This window comes from Haliotis cracherodii, unplaced genomic scaffold (assembly GCF_022045235.1).
Source record: "Haliotis cracherodii isolate W230 unplaced genomic scaffold, xgHalCrac1.p SCAF_21, whole genome shotgun sequence".
Taxonomy (NCBI): Eukaryota; Metazoa; Mollusca; class Gastropoda; order Lepetellida; family Haliotidae; genus Haliotis; species Haliotis cracherodii.
This window is the reverse complement of record NW_027266277.1, coordinates 6773326-6800962: the sequence shown is the minus strand read 5'-3', so window position 1 is coordinate 6800962 and position 27637 is coordinate 6773326.

The window sequence follows — 27637 nt, the reverse complement described above, 5'->3', positions numbered from 1 at the left end:
GTTCGTCTGAGTTGCCTAGAGTTGCCAAAGTGGTTCCATATGTCAGGATTGAACTGCCTCTCTTCAACCAGAGACCATAAAATAAAAGGACGCCCCTCAAGCCTAGCCAGGCTTGTGTTGTATGGTGAGTGGCCTTGTCCTTGGCCTTGGCGAGGTGGCTGGATGTTTAGTTTAGTGATTTATCGTGACTGGTTATTCGGGAATTTTGTGCGCGGACGTCGTAGAAGACAATCCGCTCTTGGAATTTCGATCAAGATATTGTGAGCGATTGAGGGGACAGTGGTTGAATATATGATTTAGATCTTCTGGTGTGGGTGCAGTTTCCATGTTGATGGCGATTCTATGTACGGATTCTCTTTATGATTTGTCTAAAAGTACCGAGCTTGTGAAATTGTGGCACTTGTTTATGGCATATTTCCATGTTTTGGGGATGGTGCCAGAGATCCAAATTGGCTTTACAGTTGGAGCAGTAGTTTTAGAATTTTAACAGGAGGTGATTTACATGTAGTATAATATAGTTAATTTTGTCTGTACCTGAATGAGGCTGTATTTTTGTTGTTAAGTGTTGTTTGTAGTTCCTGTAAGTTAAATAGATTTGTTTTATGGCAGATGTGTTTGTGCTGGTTTTTGTATTTGGATTGATATTGAATTGTGTTTTGTACGTGTTGTGTTTGGTTGGCGGAGCTTGTGTCCGAAAGGACGGGATGCTAGGGGAGGAGTTTGTGTTTGAATTTCCTGTTATTCTTGTGAACTTTTCCACAGAATTTAGTTGATTTGCTTGCCAATTATCAGAGTGCTAGTGAAAGTTTCGCAGTGTTTCCTTTTGGCTGCTCTTATTAGTTCTTTAGTTAAATTTCTTATTTTGTTTGGACAAAGGGAGTATTGTACAGTCTGTAGGGGAATATGGTTTGTTGGTTATTATTTAAACGGATAATGTTGTTGGTATTCATCCAGTCTATAATTAGTTTGCCAGGTTCATGAGAGTATTTGTCTGTGCCCCACAGTGGGTGATGTGCATTCAGGTCTCCTAGGAAATGTGTTTTGGGTTATGACTTTTGTTGTTTCTAAATCTGTCACTGTAAAAGGTTTTGTTTTAGTATGATAAATGTTTATAACTGTGATTTTAGTTTGGTTTGTGGAGGTTTGGATAACCATGGGTATATCAATGTTATCGTAGCGTATGGTGTTTCTGATGAATATACAGCATATCAAAGCTTTTCGGTATGTTTGATCTTCTACTACAAGCTTTGTATCTGTAAACCCATCCGCATCGACTCACTGCAATTGTAAACCCAGTCAATAACTCTTTAATAGTTTCGATGTTCTTAGGCGATTTATGTTTAAACACTGCCTGTAACTTGATAATTTTCGTCATCGGTTCAAGTTAATAATAGTATTTATGTTATATGCATGCAATGCACCTGCACTCTTTCGGAATAACTCGTTTATGTCATTAAGCGTATTTCTACTAATGTATTTCGGTAGGGCTCGTTTCAATCATAAAACGGTATGCAATCACGGTTAATCCATCGACTTTGCGCTCGCGGTAGCCACAGCAGAATCAGTATTTGGCTTACCAGGACAGTGACCTATGGGGGTGTCACCTTAGTCTGACTGTGACAGAACTTGTGATCTGAACAATCATCTGGTGTGGCCATGTGATTTTAAGTTGCCCAAAGACCATATTGAGTATTTGTTCTTGGGGATACCAAAGGTAACAGTTTATTGTCAGAGAGAATTGGTGAATAAAATGAAGATAGGATGTCTTTAGGATTTTAATCCTTTCGTTCCCTGTGGGAAGCCACTCAACCAGTTTATGTATTCTATATTAAAGACGACCAGACATGTTTATATATGACAAGTTCCAGCTGCTTACATTTTAGTGAACTTGACAAGTGACGATGAAACTGTAATATAAAATATTCATACATTCCATGAGGGGAAATGTATTATGTATTATAACACGAATTCATATGTCATGAACACTATGGTGGTGATTATGATGACGAACATGATCATTTCAAATTCTATTTTATTTATTTTCTGTTTTCTTTTGTAATGAGAGATTCTTGCAAACTGCACACATAAGAAAAATAAATAACTGAATACCATGCTACTGTAAAATCAGTATTTATTCATTCCGAGTCACTCTGTGATGTGAGGGGGTTGCAAATTGCATAAATAACAACAAACGTTAAAGAGGCACTGATCTGCAACAATTCCCGGGACTGGTTGTTACCGTTGTTTTCCCCCGCCCTGTTCTGCTGGGTTTGCGACCTGTGCTGTGCCAACCTTAAGCACATTTGTAACTTTTATTGATGGTACAAGGGCGTACTGTCACATTATCAACAAAGTCAAATATAGTTATGTATTATAAATAATAAGGCGATGTAGGCATCTTTGGGCGTAACATCGGTCATGGTGACAAAGTTTTGATACGTCACTAACGTGTATTGTGCGATTTACGTTTACACTAATTCGACTTGTAACACAAGCTAACTATTTCACCTGAGCATTGCTTTTTTTATCGTGTGTAAATGTTATACAGTCAATGTGTAAACTGACCAAAATTTAAACTGTGCAATTTTGTAAACGCCTTAATATTCCGTTATTTTACAAATTGACTCAAAAATATGTCTATTTATTTTATTATGATAACGAATTCCAAACATTTTGATGTATAATTTTATCATCCAGTGATTGAAATGATACGATTAAAAGAAAACGAAAGTCAAAGTACATTATTTATATTTTGTCGCTTCTAATCCCAGCATTATTAAAGAACTGTGATGTTTGTAAAGTCCCTTTGAAAGTCTTAGTAAATCAAATGTCTGTTTGTAATATTATAGGTCTGTTGACATGACATGATAAAATATCAAGCTATGAAGCAGAGAAATAGTATCCAAATCAATCTCAGTCATCGTATTATCTACGCAATCCGAAACCCGAAAATGGTTTCACTGCCGGGGTACATACTTTTATAAACTATTACCATCCGGGGTATTTTCAAATAACGACATCTGATGAGCTTCTACTTTAACACCATGTATTATGAATACCTCAACTTGATGTGGGGATATCTTTTTACTCTGTGATCTGTAACAGGATACTGTTACACGGACGACGTCATCACCTGTTGCAACCACTGAAAAAATTAAACGTGCGAAATGGATGAAATATTTAAACAGAAAAACCCACAAAAAACCCCAAATAATTGTATTACATTAATCAAAAAACATCTACTGGAGTGGAGCATATGCTTATGATTGTTTATGATCTTGATTATCCACCTCAATCAATATGCTGCTTGCTTGAAGAAATTCGAATCGGAATTGAAGGATTTGAAACCTGGACACGTACTAAGTTTTGTTCATGCTGATAAGTAAACGTGAATGACTTCACCTGATTATATGTCAAAGTTATGACTTTAGAGAAGCTTGCCCTAATAACTACTTGGCAACATCGTAAACATTAGCCTTGTTGTGTAGAAAAGTGACGAACAGCGATTACTCAACCTATAGGCCGTGGATATAAGCTTCAGAAATGTATTTGTACCTCTTTCCAATCAGTGATTTACCGAGCTACCGGACAGTATATGAATATAGCGTTCCACGAACGAAAATGTGAAATTAGGAAGGACGTTTAGATTTTTCGCCTTCGCTGCCATTATGTTAAAGTGACTTTGCCTACGTTAGCCTCGTTCTGGTTTAGATATGAAAATTCATGAGGCTTCATTGAGATCGGTCTGTAAATAATCAAGTCTTGATCAAGTGTTTGATATTATTAGCAGCTTTCGTCACCTTTGTATATCAGCAGTTGTATTATTTAGCTTCGAATAACACAGTATTCGGATGCGATCATTTTAGCAGAATGCAGTTCATTTGTTCGCACAAATCATCAAAATGATTTTATTTGTGTTTGTGTTACGTCGTCAAGCATGGCAGAGCATGTGGTCGTCCTGCATTGACGTTTAGCACTGTAAACTCTGCACTGGACTCCGCTGTTGGAATAGGTCAGGCCCAACACGAAACGTAACGAACAATACTTTTCAATATCCATTGAAGACAGTAATAACAGATTCATGAATACAATGCAAATAGGACCGTTATCCGTAAGTCATGAACATCGAGCGTTATGTCAACTGCAACACCCTACTGGAGAGCTTAATTACAACATGTTATTTTGAACACATTTCCTGTTTGGAATCCAATCACATTCACGTTAGATGGGTTTGTGCAAATGATTTTATTCATATTGAATATAAAGTTAAACAAACAAGCCATCCTCATGAGTATTCAACTCAAAGTATCTAAATTTGACTGATAAAACGCCAAGCACCGATATCATCATTTCCGATATTACAAATTGGTATTTGTGCGAGTGCTCACTGTCAATAAATACGAGTTCTACGTCCCCTCAAGTTTTGCACTGGTTGTTTATTTCTAATTGTGATCAATGAACAATTGTGGTGGTCATGCGGTGTCAGAGTTTCAGTTAATACTAGTCAGGAAGCTGGAGGTGTAATTATTGGTAAACATGTTTCCTAGAGGCTGACCAGCAAGGCAGGATCTTGTTATACAATGGTCCTACCGGTGCAATAAGTTTATTAAGGATGATCGTCCTGGTGATCCACTGTATACTGACTTGGTTGTAAAGTAAAATAACGTGGGCACAGTTGGCATCTGAATTTCAAGATGGATGTCTTCATGCAAAAAGGATATAGTGATAGTATTGGTTTTGCAGAAGGATATATAAAAAGTCACATTGACACTCCATATGAATTATGTTTGTACGTGCAAGGAACGGTTTAATAGTTTCATAGTAGACTTTTCACTTCATGGTGTTACTCAATTATCAAATGTAGAGATCAGTGACAAAACATTTCCCTCATTTGATGTACACGTGATCACAAATTGACTAATTGCTTTGGTGAGGTGAGGTTTAACGTCGCGTCCAAGATTATTGCACTTATATAGCGACGTGCATGTACGTGTGTGTGTTTCTGTGGCTGCTTGTACTAGTCCGGACTGATGCCGATTTATAGTGCTAGCCCACTGAGATACCATGCCGCAGTTTAACATGAATACCTCACTCAGACACAGTATACTGACTCCGAGCCGACCAGTCCTTCGTTTAGCCCCTTAATACCGAGTGCCAGACACGGTAACAACAAGTACCATCTTTTAACATCTTTTGGTATGACGCGGCCGGGGATCGAACCCCGGACCTTCCGCTCTCCGGGCGGACTCTCTACCAATAGACCACGGAAGCGGTTTAATTGCTTTGGGCTTATATCAATTTTATCTTTTGTTTTTCTGTGTGTTGTTGTTTAACGCCGCACTCAGCAATATTCCAGCGATATGACGGCGGTCTGTAAATAATCGAGTCTGGACCAGACAGTCCAGTGATTGACATCATGCCCATTGATCCACGCAATTGGGTTCGATGACATGCATTAAACAAGTCAGCGAGCCTGGCCGCCCGATCCCGTTAGTCACCTTTTACGACAAGCATAGTCACCTTTTACAGCAAGCATGGGTTTCTGAAGACCTATTCTACCCCGGATCGTCACCTGGGACGTAGTTAAAACAGTGAGTCCATAAACTATACACGTATAGAGTTCCTGGGTTAATCTGCTGCATGTATAATTGGCGAACGATTCTGAAATGTATCCCTCTATTTATTATTTCTCATTCGAATAACGTGTGGAACATTTTTGAATTTCTCATGACGAGACATCAAGTGATGCTAAAACGTGTCTTTATTACTCACCCGTTAGGAAAACCGTTTGAATACAATGAGCTGGTATTACACAGTGTTTAATACCAAAGCGCATGCTTGTGTACTGCTGGAACTAAATATTGAAAATTCTCAACCATGTTGCTAGTTTGACGTCACATGGCATTGTTTCGCAGGTGTATCTTGCGAGAAACTGTCACAAATTACGGTTTAGGGTATTGTGACGTGTTTGTAAACGTTGCGGTGCGGGGCCCCGTTCCACATACGATCGTAGAGCCACGACAGTTTTAAGTCAAGGTTAAAGTATGGGAGGATCACATTTAACGGGACCTCGTATCTCAAAGTGTACACTAAATTCTAAAGGTCAGCTGTTGTATGGTATTCAATTAATACGTGCTTTAATGTGTTTGAAATATTATTCTGTTGGACTCAATTGGATTATGTTGTGGATCGTGTTGATGTCCGCTTATTTACACACGACAATGAAAAATTCAGAAAGTTAAACTAATAAATAAAATACTCATCTCGCTCCCGTGAATATTTCTGGTAACTTTCACTCGTCAGATACCAACAGTGTTCGCGAGTTTCTACATAGTTTCTCACTATATAGTTTCTTGTTCACTATTAATTTCATAATAACTATGACTGATAACTGAAGAGTTCGCTTGATTTTTTGCAATCACAGAAAAGAACCAAATCCAATGTTGTCATATTGTTTTTTTTACTTTGTACACCAATATCCCGTTAATGAAATCTTCTTTCCTCGATGCATAAGGTATTTGTCACTAAACGTGTCGAGCATAGATATAATTACATCTACATCTTCATTGGGTTCAGAGCAATTTGTCATAAAAAGTGAAAGTATGGGTTTTTCTGAGTTTTACCGAGAAAACAATATGTAAAATGGTGGACTTACTCATAATGGTCCAGGTAATCTAGGCCACTTTTTCACTCCACTTGGATCAAATTGCAGCAAAATATACTTCACCGCAATGCGTTTCTACAAGGTCCCCCAAAACAACATACTCAAAGTCCCAAGCTATCCAATATATCTAATCTTAGCACAATCCAAAATGGCCATCAATTATCAATATATTTTCCGTATTTCAGATGAGGTTCAATCTATTGATGAAAAAAGCATGTGCTGTTTTGCAAAATAGACCCATACTATGTATCTAAAAACATACTGAACGTTTCCGACTATGCACAAATCTTCAAAAATTCAAGATGGCCACCAATTTCAAGATATCTGACAAGTTTCCTTAATATGTGTTCAGACTGTGGAATATCTAAACAAGAAAACAGTGTGCTAGGACTTATATGCATATAACTTGGCACACCATGTCACTGCAGCATAGCTAAAACCTTTAGATGCGAAACTCCGTCACTACAGCCACCTGCTGGCATAAATTCCATGATGGCCACAAAAGGATTGATCGATAGGTTTAAAATATCAATACACAGTTGGTCTCTGATAGCATATTTGAGTGACTTCTCCCAATAGACCCAAGGGTTCGTGTAGAATACATAATTATTTGCATGAATTCAATATAACCACCAAATATCAAAATATAAATGACATAGTTTGGTGAGTTAAAATATCAATGCGGATTGATATCGTCTGTATCTACTTATTGCCATGACCATAAACACTACAAGTTTTGTTTTCATTCATGTAAATACTTGTTCGGAAGAAGTGTGACCACATGACGTCCTCTCAGAATTAACCTCCAAACCAGTTGTTTCACAAGAAGTCGAGCAGGATACGCTCACATTTTCGCGAGCTCCTGGTATCATTATTATTTGATAGTGATTCATAAACACATACTCATGATATAGTCGGAAGGCGGTTACATTACGTCAGTGAGTAAGTGTGCCAAGTTATATGCATATAAGTCCTAGATCATTGTTTTAGAGTTAAAATATTCCCCAGTCTGAACACATATTTAGGAAACTTGTCAGACATCTTGGTGGCCATCTTGAATTTTTGCAGATTTGTCAGTAGTCGAAAACGTTCAGAATGTTTTTAGAAACATTATGAAACATAGTATGGCTATTTTGCAACACAACACATGCTTTTTTCATCAATAAATTGAACCTCATTTTAATTTTAAACTATATTGACAATTGGTGACCATATTGGATCATGCAATTAAGCATATCACCCTCATTTTAATTTTAAACTATATTGACAATTGGTGACCATATTGGATCATGCAATTAAGCATATCACCCAACTTGGATTGTTTTGGCTTTCAGTGTCTCTGGGGACCTTGTAGAAATGCATTGTGGTGAAAAGATTCTGTTGCAATTTGTTCCAAATGAAACCTTATTTTGCCTGGACTATAAATGACATCTATGTCAAGATTAGGGATAGCACAAAGACGTACAAAACTAGTCAAACCGCCTAATCTCTTTCATATTTAGATCTACGCATAAAGATTCAGAGATTGCCCGCAAAAGAACACATGATTGTATTCTTGCTATATTGTTAACCAAGTTAGCTCTTTGTTCTTTGGGGCAGGTTGGTAGTTTTGTTCGCGCAGAAGGCCCAGGTTCGATTCTCCATATGGTTACTATATATGAGTGAAGCCCATTTCTTGTGTACACTGTCGTGATACTGCATGAATATTGCTAAAATTGGCGTAAAATCCAACCCACTCACTCTTTGTTATTGCATCCAGACCCATCACTCCCTTCTCACTCTAATTGATTTGTTTCTGTCCCTTTAATCACACTGGCTTCCTGATAATATTGCTATCGTTGTGGTGACAGTCGTCTAAGGCGCCGCATTTCGCTGTGCAGAGTTGCGTCCCTTTGGCACGCCAGAAACCAATGATCGTGGGTTCGAATCCTATTCAGCCCCAATTATGTTTCGAGGTTTGTCAGCACCATACCCGTGCTCGTGGGTCTCACACAAATGGTAAACGTCTGAGGCCTGAATCATGACGGACTTTCCCCTAACATTAAGCTGACACGCCGTGATATAACTTGAATAATATTCAAAGCAGCGTTAAATCCTGCTCACCAACTCACTACGATATATTACAACTAATTCCTCTCAAACTATTTCAGTATTTGTAAATTACAACTATTAAATAGTCATCACTGCTCGCAGTTGTAGCGTCACAAAACACGCAAAATAATTAATGTGAACAAATCGGTGCCAACCCACTTCATCTAATTTGTACTCACAAGACAGGTAATTAGATGATCTGAGATTATCGCATAAGGTGAGGAGGGTATGGAAGAGACTCTCCTGAATTCTTAAGCTGTTACCTGGGCGTCAAAAGGCACAGCAAAAACATAATTGACATATTTGGCCGCAAATAGCTGCGAGATAGCTGATGCGGCGTAAAGCAAGAATTACTCACTTTTCTGACATATTTTACTTGTTTGTATGATCAATGAGTTGGTTCATACTTCCAAAACACATGCAATAACTTCATACACTCATGAATATTACATTTTTGATATACAATGGCTCACTTATTTCCACGTATTTACGTATGGATAAACTCGTTCAAGATGAGTGGCTATTCCAAATCACCAAGCAGATGAAACACATGGTCAATCATGTCCAATCATGTCATTCAGAGATTGTCGCAGATCAAGATGTCTCAACCTGGTGTCTCCAGCGATGATGTTTTATTTTCTCTTTCTTTGGGGTTCACGTTGATGTCAACGCTGCTGGGCAAGTGGTAGTCTGGCTTTGATAATGGCGTAAATGCCCACCCTCTAGGCCGTTGTTAGTTCTGTGGTCCCAGGTACTCTCTATCCAGCAATTTGTGACATTGTTCTTCTCGCGGAGATTCTGCAATGGTGTTGACGTCTACTTGATTTAGGGGCGCCAGCGGAAGTGACTTGGCTCTTTTGACCAGTTTTCGGATGTCGGCATCCTCCTTGTATCTAGATGCCAGTGCAAGATGTTGAATATTCGTCCAGAGCGCCTGGTCAAAGTGAAAGTAGCATCATTCTCGGAACTGATCTCTAACTAACACAAGAGCGGCATTGGCAATACCTCTCTTAAAGTCTCAAGAAAGTCTTGAAAATCTGAGGATGGAGGTTCAGATTGAGGTTTTCCGCACTTGTCTTGCAAACGCTGTTTTGTTAGTCTGAAACTTGTTTGAGAGAAACATGTTCACAAGTAGAGATACAATAAACCCGACAATATTTCGGCATGTGTGGTGTACATCTGAAATAAAAGTCCAGGGAAAGAGTAAAATATGCCATCTGCATACATTTTGTCTGCTCCACAGAAACCAATATAATCGGACTGCTCTAGTGACGGACTGTGATCAGATATAAGGTGATCTGGACACTATGGTGTAGGAAAAGTAGGTGATGTGGTTTTACTCTACCCGAATGTTTTGTACCTGTAATTCCGTCATGTTATGAAGCTATTCGAAACGCGTCAGACCATGTGAGTCAACATACGTACGTTTCCCTAGACGGAATGTCTTAACACTGTCACAACGTAAATATTAATTAACATTTCTACAATAATGTGGCGGCGTGAAAGTGACGTAAACCAACGTTAGTTCAGAGTGTTGTCACATCGTCCATAGGAGTGCACAGAATAACGTGGCGTGGACATAATATGACGACAATGTCACACCGTAAACAACAACACGTCCTGTCAACGCTGTAACAAAATGAAATTGTTAGCTAGGTAATATCCAAGAAGTAATAAATATGATGCAATATTTTGCTGGCCTTGGTGATCATTCAAATTGAAGAAAGCATATATAATAATACAAACGTGGTGTTAAGAAAAATGATTAATTTAAAGCATGTATAAAAGCATGTGATAACCGGTTTAAGGGGAGAGAATATTTTTCTTGGAATTCGTGACATTTAATAATCATACGTAAACGGGATAATTTACAAAGTAAGCAGCGTATGTTCAGTAGATCTAAGGCCCCAAAGTTAGCCTTCATTTTCATCATGTCGCTTTTGCCCCCGGAGCATCAAGGTTACATTACTTTATATCATGCCCCATCTCTGCATCCCTTGCTGAACCACAGAGTTTCCTCACTCAGTATGCTGTCACTTCCCTTCGCTGTTTGTATGTAATAGTCATACATGTATATTGAACTATCGATCTCAGAAACGGGGAGCAGAAACATGTACTGTTTACATTCACGGCGTCTCTGCTCCCCGTCATTGTGTGTACATCACTATCCTACATTACACAACAAATATACCCGTGAAGATTCTGGTTAGAGTTGGTCTTCAGCAACCCATGCTTTTGTCACAAGGGGAGACTAACAAGATCGGTTGGTTAGGCTTGACTTGTACTAATGCTGACTTGATTAGTGCATGTCATCGTATCCCAATTGCGAAGTTCGAAGCTTATGATGTCAATCACTAGATTGTCTTGCCCAGATTTGTTTATGTACAGAACGTCGTCATATAGCTGGAATATTGCTGAGTGCAACGTTAAACAACAAACAAACACACATTACACAACATGTAGCCATATCCCGTATCAATAAGAGCCCTTGAATACCAGTGAATATCATATGCTAGCGCTAGATTATCTTCAACTCTTGAAACTATGTGCTGGTGATGTCATCCATGACGACAGACTATCGGAGGTTACGATTTATAAGCATTTCACGATAGCACTTATGCACAGCAGTTTCAGAAATAACCACTAGAGAGATGAGATGACAGCACTGTAGAAAGTAATTATATACCCGATAATTTGACAAAGCAAACTCTACCAGCATAGCCTCTACAAATATGGATAGTTATAGTTATATGGGAAGTTATATGGGGAGAGGGTCGATTATGTAATTACGTTGTTAAGATAAAAGATTCGTGTCAACAGGAATAGTTATATACAACATTAGTGTAAACTTTGCGGTGTAACATCAAATACCTCTCAAAACAAGTTACAGGACACACACTCTAAGAAGTCTTTGTGTTGCAATACTCTCCAGCCATTATAGTCATATCAAGGAAGTGGGTGTTCTTTAACTTCTTTTTAGGTGTACATGTTTAGATTTTAATTGTTTTATTCAGAGAGTTTTGATATTACCAGGGCACCGGGGCACCGGCGTCATGGTCCCATAAAACTCCCAATTAAGGTTTTAAAACAATCCATTAGTTTTCGCAGAAATCCGCGGATTGTCATAAAATCGCCTTCATCTCTGCAGTGATTATGTTCAGTGAAAACTGAGAATATTTTTACATATGTTTTTTAAAAAGACTTAAAACAATCACATCTCTCTTTCATGAGGAGAAAAAACACCTCTAAAATGTTGGCACACGTGCAGTCATCTATATTCAGAAAATAATAAAAATAATATTAAATTCAAATTTAAATGGCTAAGACCTTTTTGTTTAATTTGATGATCGCAACGGATGGAAAGATGAACATAAAATATACTTATTATAAACATTTGACTATGAATGCAGTTTGCCTTAAGGTTTACATAGTAAATTAATAGTTTTGACCAATGAACCGTCACTCACAACATTTTTCGCAAATACAACATAGCTCCAAACTGACCGCCCCCGTGGTCTTGTGGTGGAGCGTCCGCCCGGAGAGCGGAAGGTCCGGGGTTGAATCCCCGGCCGCGTCTGAGTGGGTATTCATGGTATCTCTGTGAGCTAGCACTATAAATCATGTTTCACCTCACTTCACCGAAATTGTAATTGGAGTGACCCCCTTTCACAATACTAACCACTGTTACTGCCGAGCCTCAGACGTGGAAAGATGATACTTGTTCTTACCATGTCTTGTGCTAGCTCATTGAGGGGATAACAAGGGCTGATCGGCTCGGAGTCTGATCTGATCTGACTCGGGTATCAATTTTAAACTTTAAAATTTTGAACACGACATTAATTATCATTTCACCTCAACTCACATGAGATTTTGTGCATATGATACCTGCAATTGTATCTTTTAAAATCAAAGTTATTTTCTATTCAATTTTTATAATTACCGCCATGGAAGGCATATTAAAATTTAATTTCTGACTTTCATCTGTGCCATTTCGGAATGCATCGTCAGAAAACATTCTTGCTGATTTTGACTTACATGTATATGACTAAATTTTGAATGTTCTTGTCTTTACCCTTTAATCATGTCCCTTATTATCCCCCGGTATGTATACTCTTAAAAAAAAGAAACGCAAAGCCAGATTTGTGTGAGGTAGGAAAATACATTTATACGAGGAACCGTACAAGGTATTGAGCCAAAATGTTGTGGAGAGAACAGTTGGTGATTGCAGTCATCTCAGTTATCAGTACATAAGAAAAATCCAGGTCAGCTACCATCAATAACGCGTATGCCCCTTGTTGGAATCGAGAGCGGCCTCACATCTCCTCCCATGTAAGAGACGAGTATGCGAATCACATCTTGGGGAATGGTAGCCAAATCGGCCTGCAACGCAAAAGCCAACTACTGCAACGTCTGGGGTTGTGGTTGACGTCGGCGTAGCCGTCTGTCCAATTCATCCCACAGGTGCTCCATCGGGTTCAAACCTGGAGGGCCAGGGGAGAACATAACGTTGTTGTTGTGTAGACAGACTCTTGTGATCCGTGCTATATGCGGTCGAGCATTGTCCTGTTGGAATACACCGTTGCCGTTGGCTGCAATTGGGACGACGTGTGGCAGGAGAATTTCGTTGATGTATCGTTGAGCCGTAAGATTGCCCTGGATATGGACCAAACCTGTCCCGTCAAGATGAGACATATCCGTCCACATCATAACGCTATGCCCTGTGTTGACGACAACAATACAGTCGTTGTTGACGATGTTGTCGACTCAATATGATGCGTCGGAGAGGACGTCTTCCTAGTAGTCCTGCTGCTCTTAAACGGTTTCGTACGGCCTGGTCGAAGATTCTGCGCAGTCCGGGTATTTGGGATGCGGTTGAGGTGGCTGTGGTCGTTCTTTCAAGTCGGTGGCGCAGTCGGATGTAGCGATCTTGGGCCGGGGTGGTTAATCTTGGTCGTCCGGACCTTGGCAGATCACGTGTTGACCCATGCTGTTGAAACCGGTCCCATAGCCTTGTGACGGTGCTGGGCGCTACATTGAAAAGCCTGGCTTCAGTTGATCGGGATTCCTCTGCCTACATGCTGCCAAAGACGTTGTTTCTTTGCACTTCGGTTAATCTTGGCATGTTGTTGAACTGTCACTGTTCGATTGACGCAGATGCCAGGCAATCAAAAATCCTGCACTTTAATACCGTTCATTGTGCTGCTGCACGTGCAGCAACTTTTATGTATGTCCACAGCTCACTTGGATGTGAGCACAATAATGTCGTCAACACTTCCGTCAGTAGAAGACATCGTTGCAGCTCTGTCGTCCGTCCCTTTGACCCTTTGACATCCCCGTACAATTACTGTTTCGTGGTCATATTGATTAATTGTTTCCCTTCTTATATATCGCGTTATATGTCGCGTCCCTTGTTACACGAGATATGATGGTGTACTTTGGGAACTGGAGGGTATAAACTATGCCCGTAATCAACAACATATGTGGAATCAGAATCCGGACAGTAATAACGTTACTCACTCAATGATTCTAAGCTGTGCATGAGGAATCTAGTGTTACTTTATATGATGGTGCATTGTCTACAGTCCGTTGACCCGTCCCACGTCCATCATCTCCTCCATATGGCAAGTCTACACATTATATAGTATATAATATATTACTTTCACGATGCTCTACAGTGAGAGTTTACCTGCATTAAATAAATTCTTGTTTGTCTTTCACTTTAGAATAAAATCTGTTGCTAATCTTTTGTCTCCTCATTAATGTGTTAAACATTTTTGAAAGGGATCAAATTCTTAATTCTGTGATTAATCCTTTCAAAGATGACGTCAATAAGGGTTGAACAATTACTCATCAACTCACACATAAGTGTGGTTAGTTTTGTTACATTGAACGAAGTTAAGCCTTTTCGTTTCTTTAATCCAGCGTTTTGCAATTTCATATTAGCTTTTTTTTAAAGTTTGATCAAGCTTGTTTAACTCTGCGAAAGTGAATTATCATGTATATGTGTCCATAGTTGAAACGTTAAACCTGCACCTAACGCAGATCTACCTTTACGGTTAATTGATAATGCGCTGCAAAGTGTTATGTCTCCAAATACGTGATCTCGAAGCTAGTTTTATGTTACTGTTACTCTTACCAACTGTCATCTTTTATCAGGAAATTTAGCAAATTGACGACGGTCTGTAATCTCGAATCTGGACCTGACAATCCAGTCATCGGCATAATTCTCATGGGCTCCAGTCCACGCATTTTAGCTACGAGGACATGCAATCATATAAGTGAAGTCAGGCTGCTGGAACATATATTCTGTCCCGGAATCACCACATATTAAAGGTCTTCATTGTTAATAAGAATAATGCATATGGTAGAAGGGGATGATTATCGCATGCACAAGTCATTGTAGTGTGACACGCTAAGTGTATCAGTACAATATATAGATAAAACACCTTTATAAATTGAAAACAAAACGCTAAAGTACTAAGTACGGATAAGCTATATGGATGAACAACTTCTTTATCACAATCAGGAGCGACGTTTCGATGTAGGTTCTAACGCAGTTATTAAGCAAGTGATGTACAGAGTAGGTTTGACAAGCATATACACAGTTAGGAGGTAATGTCTATACAGCTGAGTAGATCGGTATGGGGGACACAGGTAGGAGGCAGTGTCTGTACAGTTCAGTAAATCGGGATGGGGTACACAGGTAGGAGGCATTGTCTATATAGTTGAGTAGATCGGTATGGGGGACACAGGTAGGAGGCAGTGTCTGTACAGTTCAGTAAATCGGGATGGGGTACACAGGTAGGAGGCATTGTCTATATAGTTGAGTAGATCGGTATGGGGGACACAGGTAGGAGGCAGTGTCTGTACAGTTCAGTAAATCGGGATGGGGTACACAGGTAGGAGGCATTGTCTATATAGTTGAGTAGATCGGTATGGGGGACACAGGTAGGAGGCAGTGTCTGTACAGTTCAGTAAATCGGGATGGGGTACACAGGTAGGAGGCATTGTCTATATAGTTGAGTAGATCGGTATGGGGGACACAGGTAGGAGGCAGTGTCTGTACAGTTCAGTAAATCGGGATGGGGTACACAGGTAGGAGGCATTGTCTATATAGTTGAGTAGATCGGTATGGGGGACACAGGTAGGAGGCAGTGTCTGTACAGTTCAGTAAATCGGGATGGGGTACACAGGTAGGAGGCATTGTCTATATAGTTGAGTAGATCGGTATGGGGGACACAGGTAGGAGGCAGTGTCTGTACAGTTCAGTAAATCGGGATGGGGTACACAGGTAGGAGGCATTGTCTATATAGTTGAGTAGATCGGGATGGGGCACACAGGTAGGAGGCAGTGTCTATACAGCTGAGTATATCGGGATGGGGGACACAGGTAGGAAGCAATGTTTTACAGTTCAGTAGATCGGGATGGGGTACACAGGTAGGAGGCAGTGTCTATACAGCTGAGTAGATTGGGAAGGGGTACACAGGTAGGAGGCAGTGTCTATACAGTTGAGTAGATCGGGATGGGGACACAGGTAGGAGGCAGGGGCTATACAGTTGAGTAGATCTGGATGGGGTACACTGGAGTGAAGCCTGTTATGTACCAAATAGGGAGGATTTAAGGTAAACATCTTAACAGATGAAGCAAGTGGTATAAAGAAAACGGTCTTTGATGAGTTGCGATACGATCCGCCCCACCTTCCACAAAAAACAACCTTATCACCCCTCTCATCCCAAACTAACTCACTCACTCATGTTTTACAGAGATATGAGTTGTTCTGGTGAACTGTTTTTGTTTAGATATTATCAAACTAGCTGCAATGTCCGGGCATCGGTATAATGACCAGTCAGCAGTAACCTCAATGGCGTGACTACTTTGCCGTATTCCAGAGGCTACTTTCAGTTAGATTACCAGGCTTTTACTTTCATTTCCGGTTTCCCTGCTAGTGGCACTGGCGTTACAATCGTCAAATCTTGATTCTTGATAAATTATCTGCCGTTCCCTTGCTTCTTTGTTCAGCGATTAGTACTGGATTTGAAATGTCTGAATTGTGATCTCTGCCACCACTGTTTCAATCAGGGACTATTTAGAAGTCTCACCATCCTTAAGGCCTAAGTGATTGTCCTATGCATACATACACATGTGCACATCATTGGCACAAATCGTCGTTTGATTACCAGCTAAGCACCTGCGTGTTACGTCGAAAATAACATAATCACACAGTGTTGCAGAGTGCTATGATTATCCCATTGCAATGAGTGCAGAACGCGTTTTTTTCTGATTTGAGCTGAGAGCTTCATGCACATACATTAACAATCCCATCGATTTTTAATGGTATTTTTGTACAGTCAAAATAGCTTCGGGTCCTGCGTGGTGCTTACGGACCTACCATTCGATATCCTCAGGGGCCGGGATGGAGAGTGTGTGGAATTGTATGGAAAAGAATGTATTGACCCCGATTAATCTTTTGCATCAGAAATTGTCTGCCACAAAAAATACACATTATTGCAAGGTTTAATGTTTTATTTAGACTTATCTTAATTAAATAAAGTGTATCTCGGTTTTGTATACTGCCACGGTAGAATATCAAATGGTCGGTCTCTAAGCTGTAACCGTGAAAAAAGTTGAGCTGTTTGACTGTTAACGCTCCTACTAGCCATAGTGGGGGTAGGGGGTGGGGGTTATCCAATAGTTTGCGCCTTGCAAACATAACGCGGAAATATTGTCGTGTCATTGTTGGCGTAGAAGCTTGTATCCACATTCCTGTGCAGCAGCAAGTGCAACATGACTGGGGTGAACTAAGGCAATGCACTGATGGAGAACACCACATCGACGTTCTCAGGATCATAGGGATGGATCCAGGGCTCATCACAAGTCACTAAAATAAAACACTTTGGAGTTGCGACCAAATCGGGTTAACAGGGCATTAAAGAAGGTGACCCGTGTAGCCTTCATTTCATCCGATATCATTCAAGGCATGAACTCGGACATGAATATTTGACATATGTAGATGTTCATGAAGGATCGTTTCTTTCACTGATATGAAGCCTGTGGTCTCCTCGATCTTATTGAGGGTAATACCTCTATTGTTCAATGCCATGTTGTGGACGGCATCAATGTTTTTCTTCTGTGCGCTTGTGGTCAGCAGCGTATTTTTTATAGGCCGACTGCCCATGCTTCGTTTTAGAATCTGGCACTTGCTTTCGAGTTGGGTGGTTATCGATATCTTTCCACATCGATATCAGATTGGGACTGAAACGCGTTGAATCGTTATTGATCTCAGTTCAGTAAATGCACCGTAAAATAACATCAACAACTCTGACCAAAAGGTCAGGTGATATAAAATGTCGCATTGTCGCGACATTCGAAACTTTGGATACAACACTATAGTTATCACCTTTGTACACAGTACTACTGCAAACAAGCTTGAGTTGGCTGTGTCAGTCGAGAGCAGTACAAAAACGTCGATGTCGGATAGTAGTATAGGTAATGGGAGTTCTGGACCACTCCCACTAGAGTCAGATTTATATATCCATACCACCACTACAGATGGAATTTTTTGATGCAAAAAATTATGATGCGATTCAACGATAGTCATAAGATTAAGTAAAATTGACTCTAGCTCACCACCGATGATGAGACTAAACTAAATTGTAATGAAAATATTCTCTATTATTTTTACTAATGCGTATACCATTATTTCTAACCAAGTGATATTCAACATTTTTACTAAGTTCTTCATTCATTTTACTAGGAGACCAGACTATATACTCTCCTTGGTAATTGGTAAGAAACAATTGATGACCGTATTTGGTTGGTTTGACATCACTGATATAATATATACCTTGTGGTAATTCTCTTCATTTGATAATTTTGTCCCTGAGCATAAATTTCATTATTATATACTTATGTAAGCATTCATCTAAATGTGATCTAATGATAGTAAGCAATCTATTTTTAATCTCCAACCAGTTCTTTGGTTTTGGCACGGAATATATGACGCGCTTGTTGCCTCCCCTGTTCTATGAACTTTTTTTTCTCATCTTCGCTAATTCCACTGGTTTACAAGAATTTGACCGAATCTCCTGCTTCATTGCATTGTATTTGGTGAGGTCCAACAGCACTAAACGAAACTCCTCCTCGGATATCTTACAATCAGCCATTGCTGTCGAAATAAGATCCTCAATGCCGTTCAACTTTGCTTCGGCGAGTATTCAAATATTATGGTGTTTTAATGCTTTCTTTTGCAACCTACAAGAAATGAATTTTATCACTATTCCTGCCAGTCCGGCAGCTATTTCCATGCCAAGTACGATATGCGTGGCGATTATAGTTGATAATAAACCAACACCGGCTACACCGAGTCCCATACCAGCTGTCACAAGTGCGGTGTCAACTCCGTCGAGAGCATTCACGGCTCTGCGATACTTATTCAATCCAAGTCTAAACTCCCTCTCCTTCTCTATTCGATGTTTTATGTCACTTATTTGATGTAATCGAAATCCATCAACAGTGTCCATCTTTTCAAATGCCTCATCGAGCGCTGGATATAAACTCATAGTGTATATTACGGTCATACAATAGTCTTTAATTGGTCTTGCTTAAATGTTTTGAGAGTATACATCAACCTTATCAAATTAATATTATTCGGCATGAATATCTTAGTAAGAGAAATACTACCACTTTTAATAATTTGGACCCCCTCAAGGGTTGCAACGGGTGATGCTCCAATATGAATAATACTGCAACGTTGACGTTGGTGTTTCTTTAGCCATTTAATCGATAGACCTGGTAATATTTCGAAGGCATCTTCCGGTGCATCTTCGAACAAAACTTCAATAATAAGCGTAGAAATATTCGGTATTGCACTCAAGTTCAGTTTAATATCATTGAATTCTGTAACCAAATTTAACTAACATTTTTTACTGCCGGACGACTATATAACATATGACCTGGGTTTTCTGGCAGGGCGGTGACTAACACACTTTTTCGTTTTGACGGGATATAAGCCGTGAGTACGATGCCACTATTTATTATCTTAGTTAAATTATGTGCTTTACCCATCATCACATACGTTGGGGTAATGACGATATTCAGTAGCCACTCAATGTTTGCTTCGACCATAGTCCATTTATTATCACCGTTGAGAATAAGATTGTACAAAGTGTTTTTATGGAGTCTACTAACATCGACATCGCTGAAATCTTCTAGATTACCCGTGAATGTAACTTCTTTCTGCTTGTATACATTATCTTGTAAGTGTAAAGCATATAACTTGCCATCGGTACCGGGTTTACCGAATCCTTCTGTGTCTCCTACATCGGAAAGCGCAATTGTATTACATTGTCTGCACATTCCAGGGCCTGATGAATCAACCATTATTTATAATATGGAGTGTTACACTCAAGTATCCTATATGTAAAGGTTGGTGTTTTACATCTAATACAGAAATTTTGAGGTCTGAAATAATACCCCTCTTTATTTTTTTATATTGTAATGTTGAGAAAGATTTAGTTCTACCGTTATTATATTTTTTATTTTTGACTGGAACAGATCTGTGTAGAGTTTAAGGACTTTTGAGTTGAATATTATCCGTCGTACTGATCTGATCAAGATGGATGCACAACTCTTGATAGCGAACTAAATCGGGTAATGTATACCCCTTATCTGATGTCTTGATAATTCTTACCTCTCCGTGTGCAAGTCCAAGTGTAATTCCTAATTTCCAGACAATCTTTACACCCTTTTCTCCAGGGTTCAAAATCAGCATCCCATTCGACTCATTTAGTGTGAGACTAATTTCACTAGGCTTAAAAAAATTCATCATTGAGTGAGCATACGCTGTAATACCCATCAGGTATAATAATGTTTTCAACAACAACATCGTTTTCATCTAATATAAATATCTCATTATTTTTTTTCACATCACCTATATTGATCCACCGTGGGTAATACGTTACATCGCATAGAGCGAAGTTGTCCATCCGAGTTATCGATAGTATGAAGCAGTTCAATCGACTGACCATTTGTTATTCGTGGGAGTGTGACAAACATATTAAATATACAAAGATACTATATCATAACTTAAATATGAAATCAATTTACATTACTAATGAATCGATTTTAGTAACTGCCTTGGTGCTGAGTTTTTTGTTAAATTCCCTGATATCTTTGAAAAATACAGGGTCACAGCAACTAGCAATAAAATGGTGCACGATTGGTTTCACAATCCAATTCAATTTTGGCAGAATCAGTTAAACTTTGCCATATGATGTGCCACAACGGGATGTGGTGTATCTCTTTATGCTCCAGGATTTGAACTGAATAAGTCTGTTATATCATTTCACGTGTACTATCAGATTAGAGTATACTTTAAGAAATTAGTGCTCCATTACCGCAGGATCGAGCATGGGATTCCACAAATAATCCGTACAATAGGTTCGCGTATGAACGTATTTGTCAGGAATTTAATATTTCTACGAGTAAAGATTGGCGTATTAAAGGAATTAACTATAGTTTAGACGTTCCTTACACAGGGGAAATAACCGTCAAAGAAGAAAGTGATGATTTATTTAAAGAAGTTAAGAAAGGTCCATTTAATGCGTTTAAGTTGTTGCATACCAGCAAACTTTACATAAGAATGTATGATTATTTTCTAAAAACCCATCATTGGTATAAAGACTTGGAACTTTCGAGTAACGATTGGAGTGGGGATATTATGAGTTTTAAGAGTGGTTTAATTTTTATTGTTACAAAATTTATACAACTGAACGATACCGCAAACGCTTGGAATGAATTTCTTCATGATAAAACAGAAAATAATTTTACTAACCCAGGATTTGTAAGAGTTAATGAATCAATAAGAACTTATGTATGGGCAATTCTCTGGGCACAATCACAAACACAAATGTCCATTATTGGTTCTGGGACGGCACTCGATGCACAAAAAACAGTTTGTCACAAATGTTGAGGATGCTATTAATTCACCAGTTGACATACCATCTTCTATAAAACGTTATCAAGATGTATTACAGTACGCTCAATCCAAGGTAGACTACGTTTATGCGCCAGGACTATACATGTCTCCTAGTAATATGGAACTTAAGATCGGTCAAGTGATAGGCTATAATGATAAAATTGTTATTGCTACCGATAAAAAAAAACCATGTATAAATTCAGATATTAATGCCGAATTAATAACGCAAACAAACACAGGCGAAAAGGGAATAGTCAAGCCACACTTATCTACTCACATGTCTACTAACACACAACCACAAGTACCACCACATATCGTAGCTAAAAATCAACAACATATCGATGACAAAACAGCGCTTGTAGTGGGTGGAGTCGCGGCTGGTTTACTCATTACTTGGTTAGCGAACTGATTTGGTTAAATAGTCTTTAGCGAATACGTACAACAGCTCTGCAATTGCTACGATCAGTGCCCACAAGTTTTGACTAAGCCAACTGGTGGTAATGCTTTTAAATGCTTTTTTTATCCACTCTTTTATACCATCCGACCTAGGGGGTGCACCACCTCCTGTACCGCCTGTGCCACTGGTTAAGGCGAGAGTCAAAGTCGATATAATAAATCCCAATGCGGTTAAAATACTGGCAATGGTGATTCCCTGTTCTCTGAACAATGTTTTAATTTTATCGGCCAATGTAGTGTCATCGTTGAGGAGTTGATCGATAGTTTCTCGAATTCGACTGATTTGTGAACGAAGTGCCTTTCTATTACTGGAAGCAGCCTCGAGCCGGGCCGATCTTTCGTCTTCTAAGTTACGCAATCTTTCTGTAACGCGACGTCTGCTGAATTCATCACCTGCATGTTCAAGTTTTGTCTTCTCATAAGCTATATGCTTGTCGATTTCGGATAGCTTGGCTATATTATTGATGAGTTCTCCCCGCATTGTTCGCATAGCCTTGTCAAGACCTCGTAATTCCCTAATACTGAACTCTGAATATTGTGATACACTGTATCGTGGAATTATCGTAGTAGGTATCCAAGATTTCTCCAAGTCCGTCCGAGGCCACCTTCGAGCTTTCTTCCAAATTATCTATGGTACCTAGTTCATCACGCACAGTCCGAAGAACCTTAGTAGTTTTCGCGGAAAGTTTTTCTCATCGTGAGTAGTCTACAAAACCTAATTCATCACGAACAGTGCTGATGCCGTGTTTAGCGGCTATCGTAGGCAAGGCTAGGGGCTTATGAGTACGAGAATTCATAAAATCAATATCCGGAGCGCCATGCAGTCGCAATATTCCTTTACTATCTATCGTAAACTTTGAATAGTCACGAACAATAGGACTAACATCTTTAAAGGTATCGTAATAATCAGTAACGGTTGATTGTAAAAGTTCATCGTTAAGATTCATGCCACCAAAGCTGGTTTCATCAGTTCGATTGTACTAGGGTTATCAAAATCATCTAGATTGAAATCTTTCATTTTTATATTAAACATAAGGTTATATAATTTCAATATAACAATGTCTTCACAATACGGATGCAAGTTAAACCCACAACGTAGACTTCGAGATCCATTTGGGGTCAAAGCAATTCGTCAGTCTGTAACTATAACTAATAACCCTGGTACCATCAATCAGAATCAAATGCTACTGGTTCCCACACATGATGTGTTAGTTCTGAGAACTGTCCGACTAGCGTTTATGATTAATTTGGTTTCTAACGACGTTAAAAGGGAGCCTGTTCAGAACATAGGTCGTGCTATCGTTAAGAAAATCGCGATTAAAATAAGCGGTAATGAGGTTTTGAGTATCGACGATAGCGACGTATACTATTGTCACATGGATCTATGGAGAATGGATAAAGAGCGGGAAAACTTACAGTACCAAGTTATTTGTAATCAGAACACATTGAGACTGCGTGTGGGTGTTGAAAATGGTGATAATACCATCGTAAAAGATCTCGGTGTTGCCGACGCATTAGGTTACCGATTCTATATTCCTCTAGACTTTGAATTACTAGATTCACACATTCCCTTTTATCAAGCATCCCTAGGCAATAGGTTAGAATATGAACTCACTTTTAATGACTACGCCAGAGTAATCAAAACCGGTGGTTAAAATGCTGGCTATTCCATTTACAATATCTCACTGGAGTATGATATGATAACAGATCCCGAATTAGCCAGACAAATTCGTAACCAGTATACAGGAAGTTTAGCTATTTTGTACAATCGCGTGCATCGACATCGAAAGATCTCCAGGAACAAAAAAGATACGACGTGGAATATCAATCTAAACGTCCCCACGAGATCGTTGAAGGATATTTTAATGTTGTTTGAGAACCCCTCCGATTCATTTAAAAGAAATACCGAGAAGTTCTACAATCCCAAGATTACAAAAGTAGAATTGACTATCGAGGGCGTTCCTAATCAACTATATAGCCAAGGAATGCTAGCGTATCAACAATGCGATGAGATTAAAAAACTCCCTTCTATAAAACGAAGCCCAGAAGTTAATGCGGTCATGAAAGATCTGTCTCTCGGGGATGTATCGATAGGTGAATACCTCACCACGAGGTACGCGCTATGGCTCGACATGCGAACAACAGACGATGACCAACTACATGGCTGTGGTAGGAGAATAGAAAATGCCAGCGAGGGTGTCACTATACAGATAACGAAGCTCCGGGATTCAGCTGGTAAATCAAACATATGTTTGTACGTGATTATGGATGCGCAACTTAATATACAGAATGGACGATTCGTGCAAGCAATCTATTAATAATCTTTTACCTTAAGAACCACACTGGGCTATCATATGTGGGCAAATGGGTTGTGGAAAAACAGCTTTTATTCTAGATATTTTACAAAGTCATTATCGGGACGTTTTCGCTCATATTATTATTCTGTGCTGAAACTATAAGCTTTAACAAAACATACCTATCGAAAGATTGGGTAATGAATGATGATGGGGTACACAGAGTTGATCCGAGCGATCGTTTACAAGACTGTTTACGAGTATGTCACGAAAAATACAAAGGAGAATCAATCCTTTTCGTAATAGAGGACTGCAGTGCGAGTAAAGAACTAACCAAAAAGAAAGATATGCTTTCATATTTAGCATTCACCAGTCGGCATACTCAGCATAGCATTTGGGTAATTACTCACAAATACAACTCTGTTCTGAAAGATCTCAGAGAGCAGACCAAATGGGTTGCCTTGTTTCATTGCAAAGACTGAGATTCATTCGAGCAATGTCTACGCGAAAATGATGTTATTTATACCATGCTTGAACGAGATAAAGTCAGAAAACTGTTAGCAGCAACGAAGCACTATTAAAAACCGATCAACAAGCTGCTTATACAATTGCTTAGTAAAATGTAGCAAAAATATGGTAAAGTTATAGCAAAATGTGGCAAAATTATAGCAAATATCGCAAAATTATAGCAAATATAGCAAAATTATAGTAAAATACGATAAATTGAACATTAGGGGTTAATATGACATAATGTGGTTTGAAATCCTCATTCTTTCGCAACAGTTTATTATTATGGGATGTATTGGATATGTCATATTATATTATGTTAGACTTAAATATCTCCTTAGGTATTACATTATAGAATGCGACGAACTCATCGAACAAATGCTTAAAGAATATGATCAACATGCAGACAAATCTTTAGATAAACATAGAGAAAGACTCGCAACTTTGGTAGCCAGTGGAAAATGTTCCCAATATTTTGGGGAAAATCATACCATCGAAAAAATTGATAACATGACCGACGAAGAAATTAAAAAACTGTTCACACGTTACGAGTCTAGACTGGGAGCTACCATGACTAAAACGATAGGGTCGGCTATACAGGCGTGCCCCGCTTATACCGACTTCAGATATCCGGAAACCTCAGTCCCCGGAAGATTTTCATTCAAAACGAAATAATTACTATATAAATTTACCCGTATATACGGAAATTCAGTTTCCGGAACTGGACGGTCATTTTCATACACAAAACACTGAAATGCACACAAAATTGTCTCACTTATCCGGACAATACACTTCCGCTGCTGGTAATCCTTCCGCTGGTGGTAATCCTTTGATTCGTGAGAAGTCAATTAACCAAGTGACACATTATTGTTTAAAATTCAAACCACAAAATGTGGTAAAGTTCAAACTTCCATGACAGACTTTTTGAAACGTGTATGAATACAGATTGAGTGGATGTATCTGTTTGTTCTGTCATCTGTCATGAGTTGCATAATTGAAGGGAAGTAACTCTTCCAGTAAGAAGCTGGTTTCAGTTATACGAAAATTCGTTTATGCGGACGAATTGTGAAATGACGCAAGTGTCCGTATAAACGAGGCACGACTGTATTACAACTATACACAGTCGTAGCAAGTACGTTTCTTCCTATCCCCGCAGAACATCACATGTATTTATGCGAATCTCTCGAGAAAGACCCATTCATCGAACACGCTATAAGCTCAGTGAGCTGTAAGTTTTATCATAGATAAGGAATGTTCTTAGCTCCACTCACCACAACTTTAATAACGGCTAGGTATTGTCAATTTAAACATACATCCCCACTTAATAATAATGGAGACTCAACAGATTGCGGAAACACAGTCACAACAAGTGACACCACCACAGATTGTGAATGAGGAAATAATAACCCTGATTGCACCACAACCACAAACACAAAAACAAGCCAGATTGACGAGGAAGAACCCCTAAAAAATCGCAGCTGGTAGGATGGGCGGACTGGCTCGGAAAGCGAAACTAATGAATCATTCAAATATTGATCAATTAAAACTTGGTCACTAGTAGGAGTTATTGCTTTAGCGGTTGTTTGGTTGTTTTATAAGACCGGAGAAGAGAAAACGTCACCCACGATGTCACAACAACAAGTTCAATTTGAGGTTAGCCCTCATATAATGCTATAAGAAGCATGACTACTCCAGTTACAGACAGTAAAATATGGTAAACACAACGTATCATTCAGTGGTGGTCAGCGGCTTGGCCATTGGCTATGCCCGTATAGCTAAAATGATTACTAAAGCCACACCACCCAAGCTAGATTTTAATGGTTATGATATCGGTATGATGATTCTTGATATTGGATTAGAAATGGCAACAAAGGATATGCTCATCAAAGAAGGGCTTATCCCGGAGGACGTAATGAAGTAATTAAACATTTGAATATTTTATGTTCATATAAACATGGCAACAATTGTGATGATGATCGGTGGAGCTACTGTTAATGCTCTAACTTTTTCGGGGAGTAATTTTTTATTTTCTAGTATGAGGGAATCAAATGCTAAAAAAGTTGAAAAGGAGCGTAAATGACATAATAAAGCATTAGAAGAACTCGAAGCAGCCCAGTCACAATGGACCAGACGGAGAATAGAGAGATTAGTTTTTATTAATGAAGAACTGTGTAGACAGGGACATTCAATTCAAATGTTTAAGGATGTCGAATCTGCAATGCACGGATTCTTCCTCGTTTATGGGACAAACTTGACCCAATGCCAAAACCAACAATGAGTCAGTTTTATACACCGTCAGAGGCTCAGAAAAACCGCGAGGTAGCATTCATAATATTTGGGTTGACTGCTGTATCGATTTATAGCTACACAATAACTACGCATAAACCATGACCTAGTTAGGTCGGGCGAGCGAGTCACACTGATTGCTAATCAATAAATAGCCATGTTTCAACAATGGAGATGTGATTTGCATTTAGACAAATGATATGATAGATTTATAACCATGAATCTGTGCAGATTTACACTCATGGGGAAGCAGACTCAATGTAACCGACGTTCTGTTGGTATTTACTGTGGTATACACTCTTATTACATCAGGCAGGGAAATATAAACTATACATGTTCTGTATGTGGGATAGGGGTCAAAGG